This window comes from Perognathus longimembris, chromosome 28 (assembly GCF_023159225.1).
Source record: "Perognathus longimembris pacificus isolate PPM17 chromosome 28, ASM2315922v1, whole genome shotgun sequence".
NCBI lineage: Eukaryota > Metazoa > Chordata > Mammalia > Rodentia > Heteromyidae > Perognathus > Perognathus longimembris.
The window spans coordinates 57,989,468-58,007,564 of NC_063188.1; the positions used below are offsets into that span (position 1 = coordinate 57,989,468).

The 18,097-nt window shown below is 43.0% G+C and overlaps 1 protein-coding gene across 1 annotated transcript in view; it reads left to right on the forward strand.

Annotated features, from left to right (window-relative positions):
* Window positions 1-4,548: 4,548 nt before the first annotated feature.
* The window catches only part of Nexmif (neurite extension and migration factor), a 128,593-nt gene continuing 115,044 nt past the window's right edge, over window positions 4,549-18,097 (forward strand). Inside the window, exon 1 of the mRNA XM_048336364.1 lies at window positions 4,549-4,902. The gene's annotated coding sequence lies outside the window, so the exon portion shown is untranslated. The remainder of the gene's footprint in view (window positions 4,903-18,097) is intronic.

The following is an 18,097-nucleotide window of genomic DNA, read 5'->3' on the forward strand; positions in this document are numbered from 1 at the left end:
AGTTCAAGCCCAAGACAGTCACCAAAAAAAAAAGTTGAAAGTACTTATTCTGTTTCACATAAGTGAATAGTTTAAAAGAGGAAGACACACAGGCAGTGTAAGTATCACATGAGAGGTGTGCTGACCAAGGTAAGCACAGATGCTATGGGGGCACAGAGGAAACCTAGGCAGTCTACAGGTAGCAATGGGGGTTCAGAAGTTTTCTTGGAGTAAGAACATTTAACATCAATGTCTGGCCCATTGAAAGTACTCAGTAAAAGTTAGCTGTTACTATACAAATAGATGCTCCTACTCTAAAGAGCTAAGTCTAGCACAGGAGAAAGTATTAATACATAACTATAACCATATGCAATTCATGCTACCATAGTCTGTTGGAGAAGACAGATATAGATCATGATTCACATTCAGCAATAACTATGTGGCAAGCACTGTTTCGTTCTAAAAACTACAGAACATATATGTGTATATGTGTGTGTTTCTGTGTATGTAGATACTGTACACATATATATTCCTTTATATATAATCATGTAGCTAAATATATATTATGCCATATGCAATATAGCTCTCTCTATATATTCCTTTATTTTGTTCCCACAACACTTTATATCTAACCCATTACTCTTAATTACAGATGAGGAAATCGAGGCACAGAGAGGTAAAGTCATTTGCTTGAAACCACACAGCTACTGGATGGAAGAAGAAGCATTCCCTGAGACCTGAGAGATGTCCTGACACTCACAAGTGAGCCAGGTTGTCCTACTGGACAAAACACCAACATCAGATGAAATTACTCTGAGAATGTAATACACTGAGACAGTACAGGGCTACTTATAATTTTGTCTTAGTACAAAAGCAAAACCATGTGTTACTCACAAAAGCCATACTCTGACTTTTCTATAGACAAAATCTATTAACATTCCTTATAGAATCGTTCTTGCTTTCTGGAGGCATTTAAGATAGAATGTGCCTTTACTTCTATAGACCCTCCTCCAAATTACCTAACCAAAGCTCAAACCCTATAATAAATCCTTTCAATCATACTTTTACTGAGTGGGACACCCCATGACTACTTATTATATTAGTTTGCTTGATATTCCATAACCAAATAATACAGACAAGGTAGCTTAAATAGCACCAATTTATTTTCTCACAGCTTTGGAGGTTAAAAGTCCAAGGTCAAGGTGGTAGCAGGTTTTGGTTGTCCTGAGGCCTCTTGCTCCTTGTTTTCTGGATGCCTTCTGCCTGTGTCTCATTGGTTTTCTTTTCCTATGTGTGAATTCCCAGGACCTCTATGTGTCCAAATTTCCTCTTCTTAAGGACACTAGTAAAGTTTGGATTTGGGTCTACTTTAATGGCCATTTTTAATGTAATTGCTTCTTTAAAGGCTTCATTTCCGAATACAGTCACACCCTGAGGCACTGGGGGGTTAGAGCTTCAACCTGAGAATGAGCCAGGTATATATCAGCCATAAGTAGACTTATATAACTGGTAAAATTAAATAAAAACCTCAAAATATCCAACTACATGTGTGTGTTCCAGGTAGTGGTGGGTCTTGGTGGATATTTGTATAAACTCCTATCATTAACACAAATTATAATTGGTAACTAATTAGCAACTAAATTTAAAAAGCAAAAACAGTCTGGGAGCTAGTGGCTGTTAGATCTCAGGAGGCTGAGATCTAAAGATCTCAGTTGGAAGCCAACCTGAGGAGACAAATCTGTGAGAATCTTATTTCCAATTAACCAGAAAATATCCAGACATGGAGCTGTGGCTCAAGTGGCAGAGTGCCAGCTTTGAGTGAAAGAGGTCAACACAGCCTTTAAGAGAATGTGAGGCTCTGAGTTGGAGCCCTAGTACTGGCACACACACACACACACACACACACACACACACACACACACACACACACAGAGAGAGAGAGAGAGAGAGAGAGAGAAATAGTATTTGTGGTTAACATGAGTAAAAACAACATGTTTTCAACAATGGGAGAAAAATTCATTTTAACCATTGCAATCCAACCAGTAGATGCTGGCATTTTATGTATTGAACCCTTGCTTATTTGTTGTTGTTTTTGAAGTCAATTTTGTTTTTTCTTATTATTCCAATGACTCAAAGAGGAAAATGAATTATTTGCACAGTGGTCTTTAGATGCAAGATTCTCAACACACACACACACAGAGAAATTGGGTATATATACATATATGTATCTATAAGTTGGGCATATATACACACCTATACACATGTGTGTATATATGCCCAACTTATAGATACATATATATGTATATATATATATGTGTGTGTATGTGGCTTTTATGTAGTCAAATTTCTCACATGTAAAATGGGAATAAGAAAACTGTGTTTCAGGGGCTGGGAATATAGCCTAGTGGCAACCCACTATACATGAGACCCTGGGTTGATTCCTCAGCACCACATATACAGAAAATGGCCAGAAGTGGCGCTGTGGCTCAAGTGGCAGAGTGCTAGCCTTGAGCAAAAAAGAAGCCAGGGAAAGTGCTCAGGCCCTGAGTTCAAGGCCCAGAACTGGCCAAAAAATAAAAAAAAGAAAAGAAAACTGTGTTTCAAGGATTTAATAACTCATGTAAGTTGCCTAGCATGGTGTCTAGCATCTAATAAGGGGCCACTAAGTTTTCATTATGGATGTGTTTCAGATTTATACAAGGAGAGGTGAAAAGTACAAGAATGTTTCAGGCAGGTGGAATGGAAGACCCACAAATACACAGCTGAGCAACTGTAAAAGGGTCCTCTCTGCCCATACTGCCACTATATGGCTCAGTGAGGTGCCCCTGACCTTGTTGATAATGGGCTATCTGGTACATCTGTCTCTTGTACTTTGCCAAGGAAAAAGAAATAGCACACACACACACAACCACCTGTGCTATTTGTGTGAAGGCACTTCTTACAGGCTGCAGGCTCCGAGGAGGAGATGGAACACATGATAGACACACATGAGATGTCAAAGCCTGACCTTGGAGAATGAAGCTGCAGCTGTGGAAGCAGGGAGCCCTGAAATCGCCCCCTACCTGAGTGGAGAAGCTGGCCTTTTGGCAATGACTTGTTGGAACAAGCAGGGAATATATCCAAAGTAGCTAATTCTACCTCTTCTGTCCTAGGACCAACCACTTCCTCTCTTGCCCTGGCTCCTGGCGGTGCTGACTGTGGCTCTCAGGCCCCAGCCTCATCCCATAGGCTTCATGCATGCTGTATCTTCCCCTCGGTAGTCGCTCCCTGTTCTTTTGCTCTTTCTTATTGGCTTTCTAGCATGTCAGAAGGGGAAATGACCACCGAAGGAATTTTTCAATGACAGCAGTCAAGCAGATCCCATTTCCTTCCTGGCCATTTTCAAATTCCTTTATTCCCCAAATCCCACCGGACTCCAATTCTCTTCGTTTACCCCCACCTAGCTGGGGCGGTGAGGGCGTGGGGGGGGGCAGTCTGGCTAGGCCCTGAAGTTAAGGGTAGGTGGGATGGTTAGCTGCTTGGTGGACGATGCCATTCAGATATTCTTCCTGAAACTTCCGAGAGCCCTCCGTCTGCACACACAACTGCCCTTAAAGGCACGGGAGAGGGATGTCCGGCTGTAGCTGCGTGCCTGCCCGGGTAAGGATGAGCCAGAGGCGCCGTGGACTGGGCGGGCTTGGAGAAGGCGAGTGGGGGGCGGGGTGGGAGTGTGGAAGGGGGGTGCGCGCCCTTTATGACAGGTGGCCGCGCAGTGCGCGCTCCCGGGTGCCTGAGGGAAAGGGAGGGAAGGACAGACGGACAGAGTGGGAGAGGGTGCACATGGGGAAGGGACCTTAGAGAGGGTAAGCGGAGAGCGGGAAGGAAAGGGAGGTCTGTAGGGTGGGGGGGGGGGCGGCGGGAGGAGGGTAGAAACAGGGGGGCGGGGGGAGAGGATGCGTCCAGCAAGAACAGCCTTGTTGGAGGAAACAATGGCAGGGGCAATAGCGATGGTGGCAGCCGAGGCAGCCTCACTGTGGGCACCTTTCTGAATGGGCAGAGGCAGCTCTGGGAGAAGCAGGGAGCAGGCAGCGCCCGCAGAGGCTCTGAGAAAAGCGGCAGAGGGAGGAGGGAGGAAGAGAAGGAGGGGGAGGAGGGGGCGGAGGAAGGGGGGGACGAGGCAGGGGGAGAACCCGGGAAGGAAAAACCAGTAGCATCAGCAGCAGCAGCAGCAGCCGCCGCCGCCACCACCAGCAACGAGGCAGTAGCAGTAGCAGTGGCAGCGTTTAGTAATAGCTCTCCCAGCGACAGCGACAGCGACAGCGTCAGGAGCAACCGCCCTCCTCTCTCTCTCTCTCTCTCTCTCTCTCTCTCTCTCTCTCTCTCTCTCTCTCTCTCTCTCTCTCTCTCTCACTCTCCTCTCTCTCCTCTCTCCTCTCTCTCTCTCTCTCTCCTCTCTCTCTCTCTCTCTCTCTCTCTCTCTCTCTCTCTCCTCTCTCTTTCTTTCTCTCTCTCCCTCTCCCGCGGACGGCTGCAACCACCGCTCCGATCGGGCTCCAGCCCGATAGTGCCAGGGAGCCCCGTTCTCGTGGCCGGCTGCGAGCGATCGGTGGGTGGTGTGGGAGAAACCCCAGCAGCCACTGAGGCGCAGGAGTTTCCCCAGCTCCAATTCCGACAGCTCTGACTCCATCTAGCGCGGCGACAGACACGGCGACCGCGAGAAACCTGAGCGAGCGAGCGAGAGAGGCGCGTCCACCTGGCGGGCCCCGCGCATGGAACTGAGGCAGCCGTAGCGGCGACGGTGGGTGGCAGCGGTAACGGGAGCAGCGGACGTCAGCTCAAGCAGCTGCGGCGGCGACAGCGACGACGATCAGCCAGTCCTGCCTGGACTGCGGCCCCGCCAGCTCCAGCGCCTAGCGACGTGCGCCTCGGGAGCCGGCCTGGGAGGTAAGTACGGTCGCTGCCATGTAGCTCTCCCCTCCTCCCTCTCCCAGCCTCCTTCGGCCCGGCCGCTAAGGGATGGCAGCAGTGGTATTGGGGGTGGGAGGGAGGGTGAGGGTGGAAGAGGAATTGAGGTGTGTGGAAGGAAACAGATCGAGAAGAGGACGCATGGAAAACGGAAAGGACGGTGTCGGTGTACGAATGGCGTGCATGTGGATGTCAGTGTATGGGGAAACGAGACTGTGAGGGCGACTGAGCCCGGCTCGCCCTGCCAGGCACTGCAATCTAGGAAAAGGCCTGTGTGGTGGCGCCCGGGGTGGGAGGGGGAGGGGAAGCGAGCGGGCCGGAGCCGCCGCGCTCACACTCACTCACACGCACTCACGCGCACACTCACACGCACACGGCGGGGCAGCGGGAGCTAGCACTGTACCACCTTTGCTTTCCGATTGCTGCTCTGCAAAGCCTGGCTAGGGGAGGCGGGGGGGGGGGGGGCACGGGCACACGGCACGCTGTGGATCGAGCGGGAAAAATCCACGCGGTGGCCTCAATGGGTGCCTGGGGATGGACGCCCCAGGCCAAAGCTGCAGCAAAGGTGCGAAGCCGCGTAGCTGATGTCTTCCCCCGCCCGCAGCTCCGCCGCGCGCCACGCAGCTGTGGCCACCCCGCAGCGCCCTCCCCCGGGGGACTTGCACCATCTAGCCTGAACTGCCGGCGAGGACAAGTTTTTGGGGGCTCCCCCCCCACCTTGTCTTCGCGATCGAACCTCGCCCAGCATGTCACCTTTGCAGAAATTGGCCCGCGGCCCCTTCCCGCTCTCAGAAGCGCTCCCAGGAACGCTTCCTCGCCCGGCATCGGGAGATCCTCCGTGCCGCGCTTGGAGGCCAAAAGGGCTCATCGCCCAGGGTCTGATCCACCTCGGGATCAGGGGTTGGGGGACAGGAGGCTGGAGAGGGGAACCCTGCTTCAAGAAAGTGTGGAAACCGTGCTGCAGAGTTGGCGCCCTTGCAGCTGAGGAATCCAGTGGTTTCAGCATGACTGCTTCTGTCTGTCTGATTCGTGAGGGACCGAATCACCCGCGCAAGGTTTTCTGTCTTTTTCGAAGTTAAAAAAAAATGACATCCCCATTTCGATGTCAGCACTCTTATTATTATTATTATTATTATTATTATTATTATTGTTATTATTAATGGAGCTTCTGGTTACATTTTGGAAATCGTCTTCTATTTTGCTTCTGGGCTTTGCCTCCTAGCATATTGTTGAATTCCGTGCTTAACCGTGCACTTCGCTCAGTGGCGGTTTTCGAACGCTCCATTCCCTAGACTTATCTGAAAAGATATGATCTGTGTGGAGGGCTGGCAAGGCAGCTTTTGAAAACCGTCTAATGCACTTTAGCCCTGAGAGTTGGAATTGCTGGTTGTTTGAGGTGGAGGAGCAAAAGTGTGCCCATAGTTCCCGGAATATTTTGCTTGGTGAGAAAAAGGTGCTCTCTTGCTTTCCGAACTGCAAGAGAAACCATCAGGGGCTTTTGGGGGGGGGGGGCGAATCTCCTTTACATTTTTTACACATAGGGTAACATATGACTGAATGTTTTATTTACAGCGGTGACGTTCTTATGGCAGAGAATTTACACTTATTGAAAAAAATATATTTTTAGAAGGAGACAAATAAAACCCCTAAGTAACTGTCATTTTACATATTAACTGGGAAACCAGCTAATCAAATAAAACTGGCTGAGTGTCTGAAACTCTATCCCAGTGAAATATGTGGCTGTGAATATAATTAACCATCTGTCTAGTGAGCAATTTAAATTTGGGCTGATACATTTTTATTACAGTGTCTAATTTCTGGAAGACTTGTACATATTACCCAGCAATAACAACAAAAACGTATTTGCTTACTAGGTCAAAAATGTACTTGTGTGGTAGTGGGATTTCCTCTCCACTCCCATCCTCACATCTTTCTGAGCCTCAACACTACTTGACCTGGGAAGTCAAAATGAGCTGCTTGTTTTCTCGCAAGCAGCATGTTTGCAATAAAGGAACTCAAATCAGCCCTGGAAGCTAGTGATTAGACATTTTTTTCCCCTTGAAAATACTTTCCAATATTTTGCCTTCCATAGAACCTAATTAGATTGTATGCATTTGACTTGAAAAGATACATTTTTTGTACACATGTGTTTAGATGGCAGAGAGTGATTCAAGATCCAATTTCAAGACTTGAAATTTGACTCCATTTACTTTGTCTTATTCTATTTCATTCTCTTCCTAGCTCTCGGCTAGGTTCTCTAACTGCTCCCCCACCCCCCAAAAGCAGGCATACACTTGAAAAAAAAATCACACCCTTTTGTCCTTCCAGCCAGTTTTTTTTTTAACATTAACAATGTTCTGATATGTGGTTGTAACAAGTCAAGAAATTGCTTTTTTTGAAAATCAGAAGTGCAAAATATCAGGACCTAAAAGGAACTTATGCATATTTAAATTTTCCCCACATTATGATTTAAATGGAAAGTTATTAACGGGAGAAAAATCCAATAGTACTTGGGGGGGGATTAAATTTCACAGACTTCCACCAAATACCTATTGTTCGCATAACATAATTTAAACGAGCCACAGATTGATTGTGCAGTAGGCCAGAGAAAAGCATTTAAAAGAATACACTTTCAAAACAAATATTTGCCTAAATTACAGCTCTGATAAATGGGTGACAATTATGTAAGCACATGGCAGAATTTGACATATGTCAAGTCTGTTAAATAAATCAACCTGTTCAATGAATAAATCTTCGATGCATCGGTGCTTTTTAACACACACTGACGCACGCGCACACACACATACACGCACACACATACACGCACACACACTCACAGAACACTGCTGCATTCTGTTTTACCCTGCCTTCCCTTTTTTTCTTTTTTCCCCACAATTGTCTGATTACCTGTAAACCACTCATAGAGCAAAGAGAACTGAAGGTACCGCAGAATCACCAGTGTTTAGGCAGTAGAAGAAGAAAGATAAGAAAAGCGATAAATGCTGGATTTAAAACACATGAAGAGGCACTCATGAATCACCTCCATTGTGGAGGTTCTAGGCTCACTGAATTATTTGCTTTAACGAGAGAGGCATTTATTGCAGTTTCTCTGCTCCTAAGTTCAGTTGTAGTGATTTTTTTTGTCTGTAAATTTCATAGTAAGAGGGAAAGGAATGATTCTAGTTGGCTTTTGACTCTTCAATTTAAATTTCCTTTCTAGTAGCACATAACATGGTTTTTCAGTGTTCCTGGTTCACAGTAAGAAAAAGAGAAAGACCAGCCTGGTTGGTAGGTGATAAGTAAATGGAGTAGATCTCTTTGGCCTGCAATTCCTATCTTAAAGATTTCACATTTATGCAGTTAAATTTATTTTTATCATTTTATCTTATGCTTTTTATTCTTTTACTTCCTCTGAAAAGTTATGCACTAGCTTCCTACCTACCAGTTTCTCTGCTAGAACACCTTTTCAAATCCAACATCTTAGGAACAAAGAACTTGTCCAGTTCTCCAAGTCATTCCTTCAGGGCTGCTTGAAAACAACTGGAAGAGACTAACTTGCTTAGGGTTATCTTCAAGGTCATGCCTTTTCTATTTTCTGTTCTTTTTAGTTAGAGATGAACATTTCTCACTTCTCAAACAACACAGACCATGTGTAACATTAAGCCTACCACAACTTTGGGGGATCTGGTCTGAGATAGGGAAGGATTAGGGAAGTTGCCTTTTATGAATGGTACAGCTTTCTGAGCCAGCTTCTGGTAGGGATGAAGCCCTTTCCTTCTTTCCAATCTCTCATTACCCACAGGGATTCGAAGACCTTTGCTAAGGTATGTGCTCTTTTGGAGCTTTTATTTTCTCCATAACATTGGTGCTAATGTAATGTCTTTGCTTTATGGTGAGAAAGGAGCTAAGTACTCTGATCACTGAGTCACATCCTGAGCCCTTTTACCAAATCTAGAACTCAGGACCTCACACTCCCACAGCCTGCTAGCTCGAAGCTCTTGCTCTACCACTTTGGCCACACCTTCACTCCCAGCTTTTTAAAGGCTGGTTGTTTTGGAGATGGAGTCTGGAGAACTTTCATTTGAATATGATCCTCCAAATCCTAGCTTCCTTTGTATGTTGAATTACCGAATGAGCACCTGGCCTTATAGGTTTTTTTCCAAGTGTTACACAAACTACACAAACTAGTATTTGAAGTTTCTTCAGATTTTTTTCTTTTTTTGGGGGGGGGTGTTTTTGTGCCAGTCCTGGGGATTGAACCCAGGGCCTTGGTACCCCTCTGAGCTTTTGTGCTCAAGAGTAGTGCTCTACCACTTAAGCCACTGCTGCACTTCTGACTTTTTCTTTGGTGTTTAATTGGAGATAAGAGTCTCACAGATTCTCCTGCCTGCATTGGCTTCAATATGCAATCCTCCTCATATCTCAGCATCCTAAGTGACTAGGATTACAGGTCTGAGCCACCAACACCCGGCCTCTTCACATATTTTTTAGCATCAATTAGCTATACAAGAGGGCTTCATCTTAACATACCCATATATGTGTACAATTCATCTTGATCAAAATCACTCTCACTGTCACTTATATCCTCCCCTTTTCCCTTTCTAAACCAATCGCATCAACTTTCCTTGTTGTACTATCTTGTTTTGTTTTGTTGGGTTTTTTTTTTTTTTTTTTTTTTTTGGCCAGTCCTGGGCCTTGGACTCAGGGCCTGAGCACTGTCCCTGGCTTCTTTTTGCTCAAGGCTAGCACTCTACCACTTGAGCCACAGCGCCACTTCTGGCCTTTTCTATATATGTGGTGCTGAGGAATCGAACCCAGGGCTTCATGTATACGAGGCAAGCACTCTACCACTAAGCCACATTCCCAGCTCTCAGTGTCATTTTGATTTGCATTTCCTTTAAGATCTCCTAATGTTTATCCTGAAAGCGTTGAGCGGCTTGTAACTAAAAATTTCCTTTGGTTTAAATGCTGGTACAGTAGCAAATCATCCTCCATCAAGAACAGGCATAGAGCTAGGAATCATGGCACAGTCCTGTAATACCAGTTCTCAAGAGGATGAGTCAAGAAGATCATGAGTTTGAGGGCAGCTTGAATTACATAGCAAGGATCATTCTCACAAAAAAAAGGAGGGGAACAGGGAAAAGTCATAGCAATTTATTTCATTTGGGGGCAAGTTAAAGCATTTCCTTTACAAGGGGACTTTAAGTGGAGTGGCTCCATATTGTGGTTTGTATCTGTTCTGATCTATTTAATTCATTCTCAAAAATGTTCCAGCTTTGGAAAAAGCTATGATCATCATAAGTGTGAGCTACCTTTGAAAGAAACTGTGCTTCTTGATTTGGAGAGGTGATTACATTTGCAAATGCTCAGTCTATCCTTTTCCTAGTAATCCTGTATGCTGAGATCTGAGGGTTTCTGTTCAAAGCCAGCACAGGCAGACAAATCCAAGAGACTCTTATCCCCAATTAACCAGTAAAAAGACAGAATTGGAGGTATGGCTCAAGTGTCAGAGCACCAACCTTGAGCAGAAGAAGCCAAGTGAGAGCATGAGGCCTTGAGTTCAAGCCCCAGAACCAACACACACACACACACACATACACACACACACACACACACACACACACACACACACACACAATTTCTGAGAACCCCAGAAATGATTCAGACTTTCTGCTTGACAGAATTGGATTATTAGACACCAAGTTATTTCTTCTAAGTGCAATCGTGTATACACATACACATGCACACAAAGTGCTGCTTCTACATGCTAGAGAGTGACTTTTCTCATTTTCGTGAAAGGCTGGTAAGAGGTAATCAAGTTAAAGTTTATCAGGAAAAACTGAAGTTTAGAAAAAATATCCTAACCTCCTTGGCATATAGTACTAAAGAGAAGTATGGATTCTTCCTTTCTAAATACGTTGGAAACTCACATGGGCAGGTCTCTGCACGTGTTTCCCTTTTATATGTGGAGTTTTTCCATTTGCCTTCACTGTCTAGGACACAGTGCTCTTTTTACACTGTCCCCCCAATCCCAAGTATCCATGATTTGCATTCAGTCATCTAGAAACTATAGCCTACTGGCCAAATTGGACCTGCTATGAAAGTAGGAATAATGTAGATAACTAAGGAAAACCAAAGGCACTTCGAGTTGCTCTTTCAAATTCACCTGATTTAAGGTTAAAATCAGTCTACATTTCAACAACATTCTTCACGAGGATGACCTAAAAAGTGAATCTGCGGGCTGGGGATATGGCCTAGTGGCCAGAGTGCCTGCCTCATATACATGAGGCCCTGGGTTCGATTCCCCAGCACCACATATACAGAAAATGGCCAGAAGTGGCGCTGTGGCTCAAGTGGCAGAGTGCTAGCCTTGAGCAAAAAGAAGCCAGGGACAGTGCTCAGGCCCTGAGTCCAAGCCCTAGGACTGGCAAAAAAAAAAAAAAGTGAATTTGAATCAAGATGTCAATAATTACCTTGCCTTTCTTACGTATGCAGTAATATAAATTTTTGGTGCTATTAAATTCTTCCTTCTTCTTAATATTTACCATGTTATGCCAGAGACGTATGATTTATTAACCCAGAGAACAGATCTTAATGACTTGCTTAAACAGAAACTGTCTGTTTAGCTATTAAATAATTGGAACACATTCCAAAGGTGTACTAGTTTACTGAGTACAAAAAAAAAAAAAAAAAAAGAATCATCACCATCTAGTGGGCTGTACCCATAGCATGAACTCCTGTGAAAAAAAATATTTTTTATGGCTTGAACTCAGGGCCTGGGCACTGCCTCTGAGCTTTTTGCTTAAGACTAGCGCTTTACGACTTAAGCCATAGCTCCACTTATACTTTGTTTGTTTTTATTGATTGGAGGTAAGAGTCTCATGGACTTTTCTGCCCGTGCTGGCTTTAAATCTCAATCCTCAAGTCTCAGCCTCCTGAGTAGCTAGGATTACAGGCATGAGCTCCCAGCCTCCACCTTCCTGTGACTGTCAAGGATACACTCTTCAGAAACGTGCATAGTTATGTATAGAACATTCACATACATTTAAAGAAATCCAATCATGCATTGTGAGTGAAAAGCTCCTGCACTCACCTTTTTTCAGTTGTAAAATAAATTCCTGTTGCATGGCTGTCATGGTCAGAGTAGCTTGAAATGGAGGCCAGGAAAATGACTCTTTCAAAACAGCATGTTATTAGTACACTTATGGTCCATAGCCTTCAGCTACTGTTATAAACATTTTTTTGATTAACCTTCACGGGCATTTTTATTATGAAACAGAGCCACTTAGTGCTCACTTGAACATTACTATTTTCACAAAAATAAGTTGCCTCATTACCTTAAATCCTTCACTTGTCAACTTTCGCATTCTTAAAAATCCATGTTCAGCTGGGAGCAGGTGGCTCATGCTTATAATCCTAGCAGCTCCTGAGGCTGAGATCTGAGGATTGTAACTCGAAGCAGGCAGTCTATGAGATTCTTGTCTCCACTAAACCACAAAAAGCTGAAGTGGGGCTGTGGCTCAAATGGTAAAACACTAGCCTTGAGCAAAAGAAGCTCAGAGACAGTACCCAGGCCCTGAGTTTAAGCCCCAGTACTGGGACACACACACACACACACACACACACACACACACACTTGCTCAGTGTTATGTGACACACACACACATACACACTCAGTGTTGTGTGCCAGTCGGTCAGCCCTGTTGGGGAAATCTGAGACACTTATCTCCAAATTAACTACCAAAAAGCTGGAAATGGAGCTGTGGCTCCAGAGTTAGAGCACCAGCCTTGAGGGATAGAACAAACAAATGATTAAAATGCTTGTTCAATTCATCCCAACAAACTAATATGTTTCATAAAAGCGCCATCGTGGCCCATCTGTTCTTACCTCTCTTTCATAATTGCTAGCTCTAAACATTTTTCTCACCCAAGGAGCTGACAAATACAGTAAACCCCTTCCATACCCAATTGTTCTATATGATGATGGGGTCAAAAAGGGAGGCGACCTCCAGGTATCTTCATAGTTCCCCTGAGAGTTATGAGCCTTTGGGAGTATTAGCCATCCCGGAGAGAGGTGATAGATTTCATCTTGGGACTAAAGCATCATATAATAAATGAAAAGCTCAGTAAACACAGCAACTGTCTTGCGGTTGGGATGTAGTAATAGACAGCATTCTAGTTCAGGAAGAAATGTGTTTAGCTTCTTATCTTAGCAGTCTGGACAATTGGAGAATATGAGGGTTAATAGAATCCTCAGGCTAGATGGGTCTATTAATTAACATGTATAATTCAAACCTGCTCGATTTCTTTTTTAAATTTGTGTGTGTGTGTGTGTGTGTGTGTGTGTGTGTGTGTGTGTGTGTGTCCTGAGGCTTGAATTCAAGGCCTGGGAACTGTCCCTGAGGTTTTGAGCTCAAGGGTAGCAGTCTAACCACTTGAGGCACAGCTGCATTCCTGGCTTGTTGTGATTAATTGGAGATAAGAGACTCACGGACTTTCCTGCTGGCTTCAAACCACGATCCTCAGATCTCAGCCTCCTAAGTAGCTAGGAATATATATATATAATATTATAAATATTATAAATTATATTATATTATTAAATTATATTATAAATATAATATAAATATATAAATATACATATATGTATTTTTGTTTTTGTTTTTTTGCCAGTCCTGGGCCTTGGACTCAGGGCCTGAGCACTGTCCTTGGCTTGTTTTTGCTCAAGGCTAGCACTCTGCCACTTGAGCCACAGCGCCACTTCTGGCCGTTTTTCTATATATGCGGTGCTGAGGAATTGAACCCAGGGTTTCATGTATAAGAGGCAAGCAAGGCAAGCACTCTTGCCACTAGGCCATATTCCCAGCCCCCAGTAGCTAGGATTATAAACGTGAGCTACCAGTGCCAGGTCTGGCATGGATTTATTGAGCATCTACTATATATTAAGCATTATAAAACTGGGAGGGGAAGATAAAAGGATTAAATGGATTGTCCTGTCATGGGTAATAAGCTGAGTCTTTTGCCGTCTGAATGTACCCTATTTTTTTTCTAATTCACTACATTGTCTTTATTGCTTCTATAGTCTTCCCTCGGAAAACAAATGCAGATGCTCAGTTTTTCTAACACAGCAGGAAATTCCTCAACAAATAAGCATCTCTAGCTGGATTGAGATTTCCAGCCTCTGTGGTACACTCCATTCTTGCTCTTTCATTGACTTAGTAGGCCCTATTTAATGGAGAGTAATGTGATTCTTTTCCAAGCAATTCTGAAGCAAGATTTTTATCACTGCTATCACTGATGAGGCAGAATTACAAATAGCATTAGCAATGATGTATTGACTATTGCCTTAAGATTATAGCACATAGTGTTACTGACTTCTGACTAATGAATGTACTCTACACAGAAGCCAGCTGTCCACTTTTAGTAGGTTACTTTTGTTATTGTATATTAATTGTACAAAACAGATTTCACTGTGGCATTTCACACATGCACACATTGTGATTTAATCAAATTAAGCCCCTCTATTGCTCTCACTTTTCTCCCTGCCATTTTTCAGTGGCTTTCAGTGGGTTTCCTTCTGCCATCTTCATACCTAGACACAAAACATTCCAGTCCCATAATTGCAATCAAGTTGTATGTAGTTTAGATGCTTAATATGAAAGAAATCATGTGATCTTTGTCCTTATAAACCTGACTTACTTTACTGAACTTAGTGTTCTCCAGTTACATGCATTTTTCTGTGGATGACATAGTTTTATTCCTCTTTATGGCTTACTTATACAAAATTATATATGTATATATACATATGTATATATATGACATATTCCTTCATCCATTACAGAAAAAGCATCTATGCTGGTTCTATAATTTGGCTATTGAGAATATTGTAGTGGTGCAATGAACATAGGTGTGCAAATGTCTCTATTGTGCCCTATCTTACATTCCTTCCGATAAATACCTGAGTGGTGTTGCTGTATTGTAGAGTAGTTCTATTTTTAGTTTTTTGAGGAACCACAGACTTATTTCCATAGTGGCTGGATTTATATTCCCACTGACTATGTATAAATTCCTTTATTCCCACACCCATGCCAGCATTTTTGACAGTACTAAGATTTGAACTCAGATTCTCTTGTTTGCTAGGCTAGCATTGCACCTCTTGATCCATGCCTCCCGGCTTGCTGCAACAACAACAAAAAAAAAATAGTGCCATTTTCTGCCCAGGCTGACCTCAAGCAGCCATCTTCCAGATCACAACCTCCTGAGTAGCTTGGAGTACAGGTATGAGTCAAAGGTGCCTGGCTGTCGCTGTGTTCTTGATGGTAGCCCTTCAAGTCTGAAGTAAGATGAAACCTCAATGACATTTTGATTTGCATTTCCTTTCTGGCCAGTGATGTTATGAATTTCTTCATGTATTTATTGGTGATTTATGCTTTTTCTTTTGATAACTTTCTATTCACTTGCTCATTTGTCCATTACGTTGTGTGTTCTTTCAGAGTTTGGTATTTGTGCTACCTATAAACTGTACTGTGTCTTCGGTCTCCTTTGCTGTACAGAAGGCTTTCAGTTTGATACCATCCCCTTAGTCAATACTTACTTTTATTTGTTGAGCTATTGAAACCCTATCCAGGAAGTTATTTCTTATGCCTAATATCTTCAAGTGTTTCAGTTTTATGTCTTACGTTAGATCTCTGATGCACTTTGAATTGATTTTAGTACAAAGCAAGAGACAGAGATAGTTTTAATCTTCTATATGTGTAAGTTTTCTCAACACCATTTGTGGGAAAGGCTACCTTTTCTCCAATGAATGTTTTTTTCTACCTTTGTAAATGAATCAGCCGGATGTTTTAGGGCTTATTTCCAGGGCTTCTATTCTATTGGTCTAGGTGTCTGCTTTTGTGCCTGTACCATGCAGTTTTTCTTGCTACAGCTTGGTAGTATAGTTTCAAGTGAGATATTGTGATACCTTCAGTATTGCCCTTTTTACCCCCTCAGGATTGGTTTGACTGTTCAGAGACTTTTGTTCTTCCATATGAATTTTATTACTGATGTCTCTACTTCTGTGAAAAATGTCATTGGAAGGACTGAGTATAACTCAAGTAGTAGAATGCTTGCCTAGAAAACATGGAGTCTTAAGTTCAAACCATCAAGAACACAGTACAGCCAATAAAGAAAGAAAAGTTAAAGAATGTCATTGAAATTTTGATGGGTATCACACTTGAATATAGGTGGGTTTTGGTTTTTTTTGGTAGTACAGAAGTTTATTTTTTTAGGTCCAAGACCAGGACTTGAACTCAGTACCTGATGCTTTTGCTCACTGGTTGGTGCTTTTCCAACACATTTCCAAACCTCTTTGATTTGTTTATGAAGTATAATAATTTTTGTAGAGTTGAGATTCTTTCAAGTTTAAATCACAGCTCTGAAAATAGGGATAATGTGACTTTTTCCCCTAATTGGTTTCCTTTTATTTCTTTCTCTTGTCTTATTGTTCTGGCTGGGATTGCAGGATCATATTAAGAGTGGGAAGAATGGATGCCTTTGTCTTTTTCTTCACTTTAGAGGAAATGGTCTCAGTATTTCCCTGTTTAATACGATATTGGCTATAAGTTGGTCACACATAGCCTTTACTGTGTTTAGGTATGTCCTTTCTAGTTCTTCAGAGGTTTTTCTTTTATCACAAAAGCATATTGAATTTTGACAAAGAAGTTTTTTCACATCTGTTGATATGATTTTTGTTTTTGATCTGTTTTTGTGCTCTATTATGTTTATTGATTCATGTATGTTCAACCATTTTTTTGCATCTCTGGAATGAAACTAACTTGATCATGGTTTGTGATCTTTTCAGTGTGTGGAATTTGGTTTTCAAGTACTTTTTGAGAACTTTCACATCTATGTTTGTCAGCATAATTGGTCTGAAATTGGTCTGTAATTTTCTCTTTTGATGTTGTTGAGCCTTTACCTGGTTTTAGTATTAGAGCAATACTGGCTACATAGATGTATTTTTGGAGCAATTTAAGGAACACTGGTGTAAGTTCTTCTTTACAGATCTGGTAGAATTCAGCAGTGAGTCCCTGTAGTCTTGAGCTTTTCTTTTTTGGGAAATTATTTTGTTTCAGTCCATTTTGTTGCTCACTATAAATCTGTTTAAGTTATTTATATCATTTTGGTTCAATTTTGGTAGGTCATTCATGTCTAGAAATTCAAACATTTCTTCTAGATTTTTTTCAATTTGTTGAAGTATGTTTTCAAAATATTTCCTTTTCTGAATTTTCCTGGTATCATGATATCATAATATCCCCATTTTCTTTTTTTTTTCCTCCGTGTGGATCTTGAACTCAGGGCCTGGGTGCTGTCCCTGAGCCTCCTTGTACTCAAGGCTAGCACTCTACCACTTGAGCCACAGCATCATTTCCAGTTTTTGAGTAGTTTATTAGCCATAAGAGACTCACGAGAACTTTTCTGCCTGAGCTGGCTTCTAACTGCAATCCTCAGATATCAGCCTCTTGAGTAGCTAGGATTTTAGGTGTAAGCCACTGTGCTCAACTTTGTTTTTTAATTTTTTAGTTGTTATTATGAAGGTGATATACATCAGGGTTACAACTACATAAGTCAGGCAAGAAGTACATTTCTTTGTTGTTGTTTGGCGAGTCCTGGAGCTTGAACTCAGGGCTTGAGCACTGTCCCTGGCTTCTTTTTGCTCAAGGCTAGCACTCTGCCACTTGAGCCACAGCGCCACTTCTGGTCTTTTCTATATATGTGGTGCTGAGGAATCGAACCTAGGGCTTCATGTATACGAGGCAAGCACCGTAGCCACTAGGCCATATTCCCAGCCCAATATCCCCATTTTCATATTGAGGATTTTATTGAGTACCTGTTGTGAACTTTGTACTCAGGGCCTGGGCACTGTCCCTGAGTTTCTTTGCCCAAGGCTAGCGCTCTACCACTTGAGCCACAGCTCCACCTTCAGCTTTTGTGGTAAGTCTCATGAAGTTTCTTGCCCAGGTTGGCTTTGAACCACAACCCTCAGATCTCACCTCTTTTTTTTTTTTTTTTTGCCAGTCCTGGGCCTTGGACTCAGGGCCTGAGCACTGTCCCTGGCTTCTTTTTTGCTCAAGGCTAGCGCTCTGCCACTTGAGCCACAGCGCCACTTCTGGCCATTTTCTGTATATGTGGTGCTGGG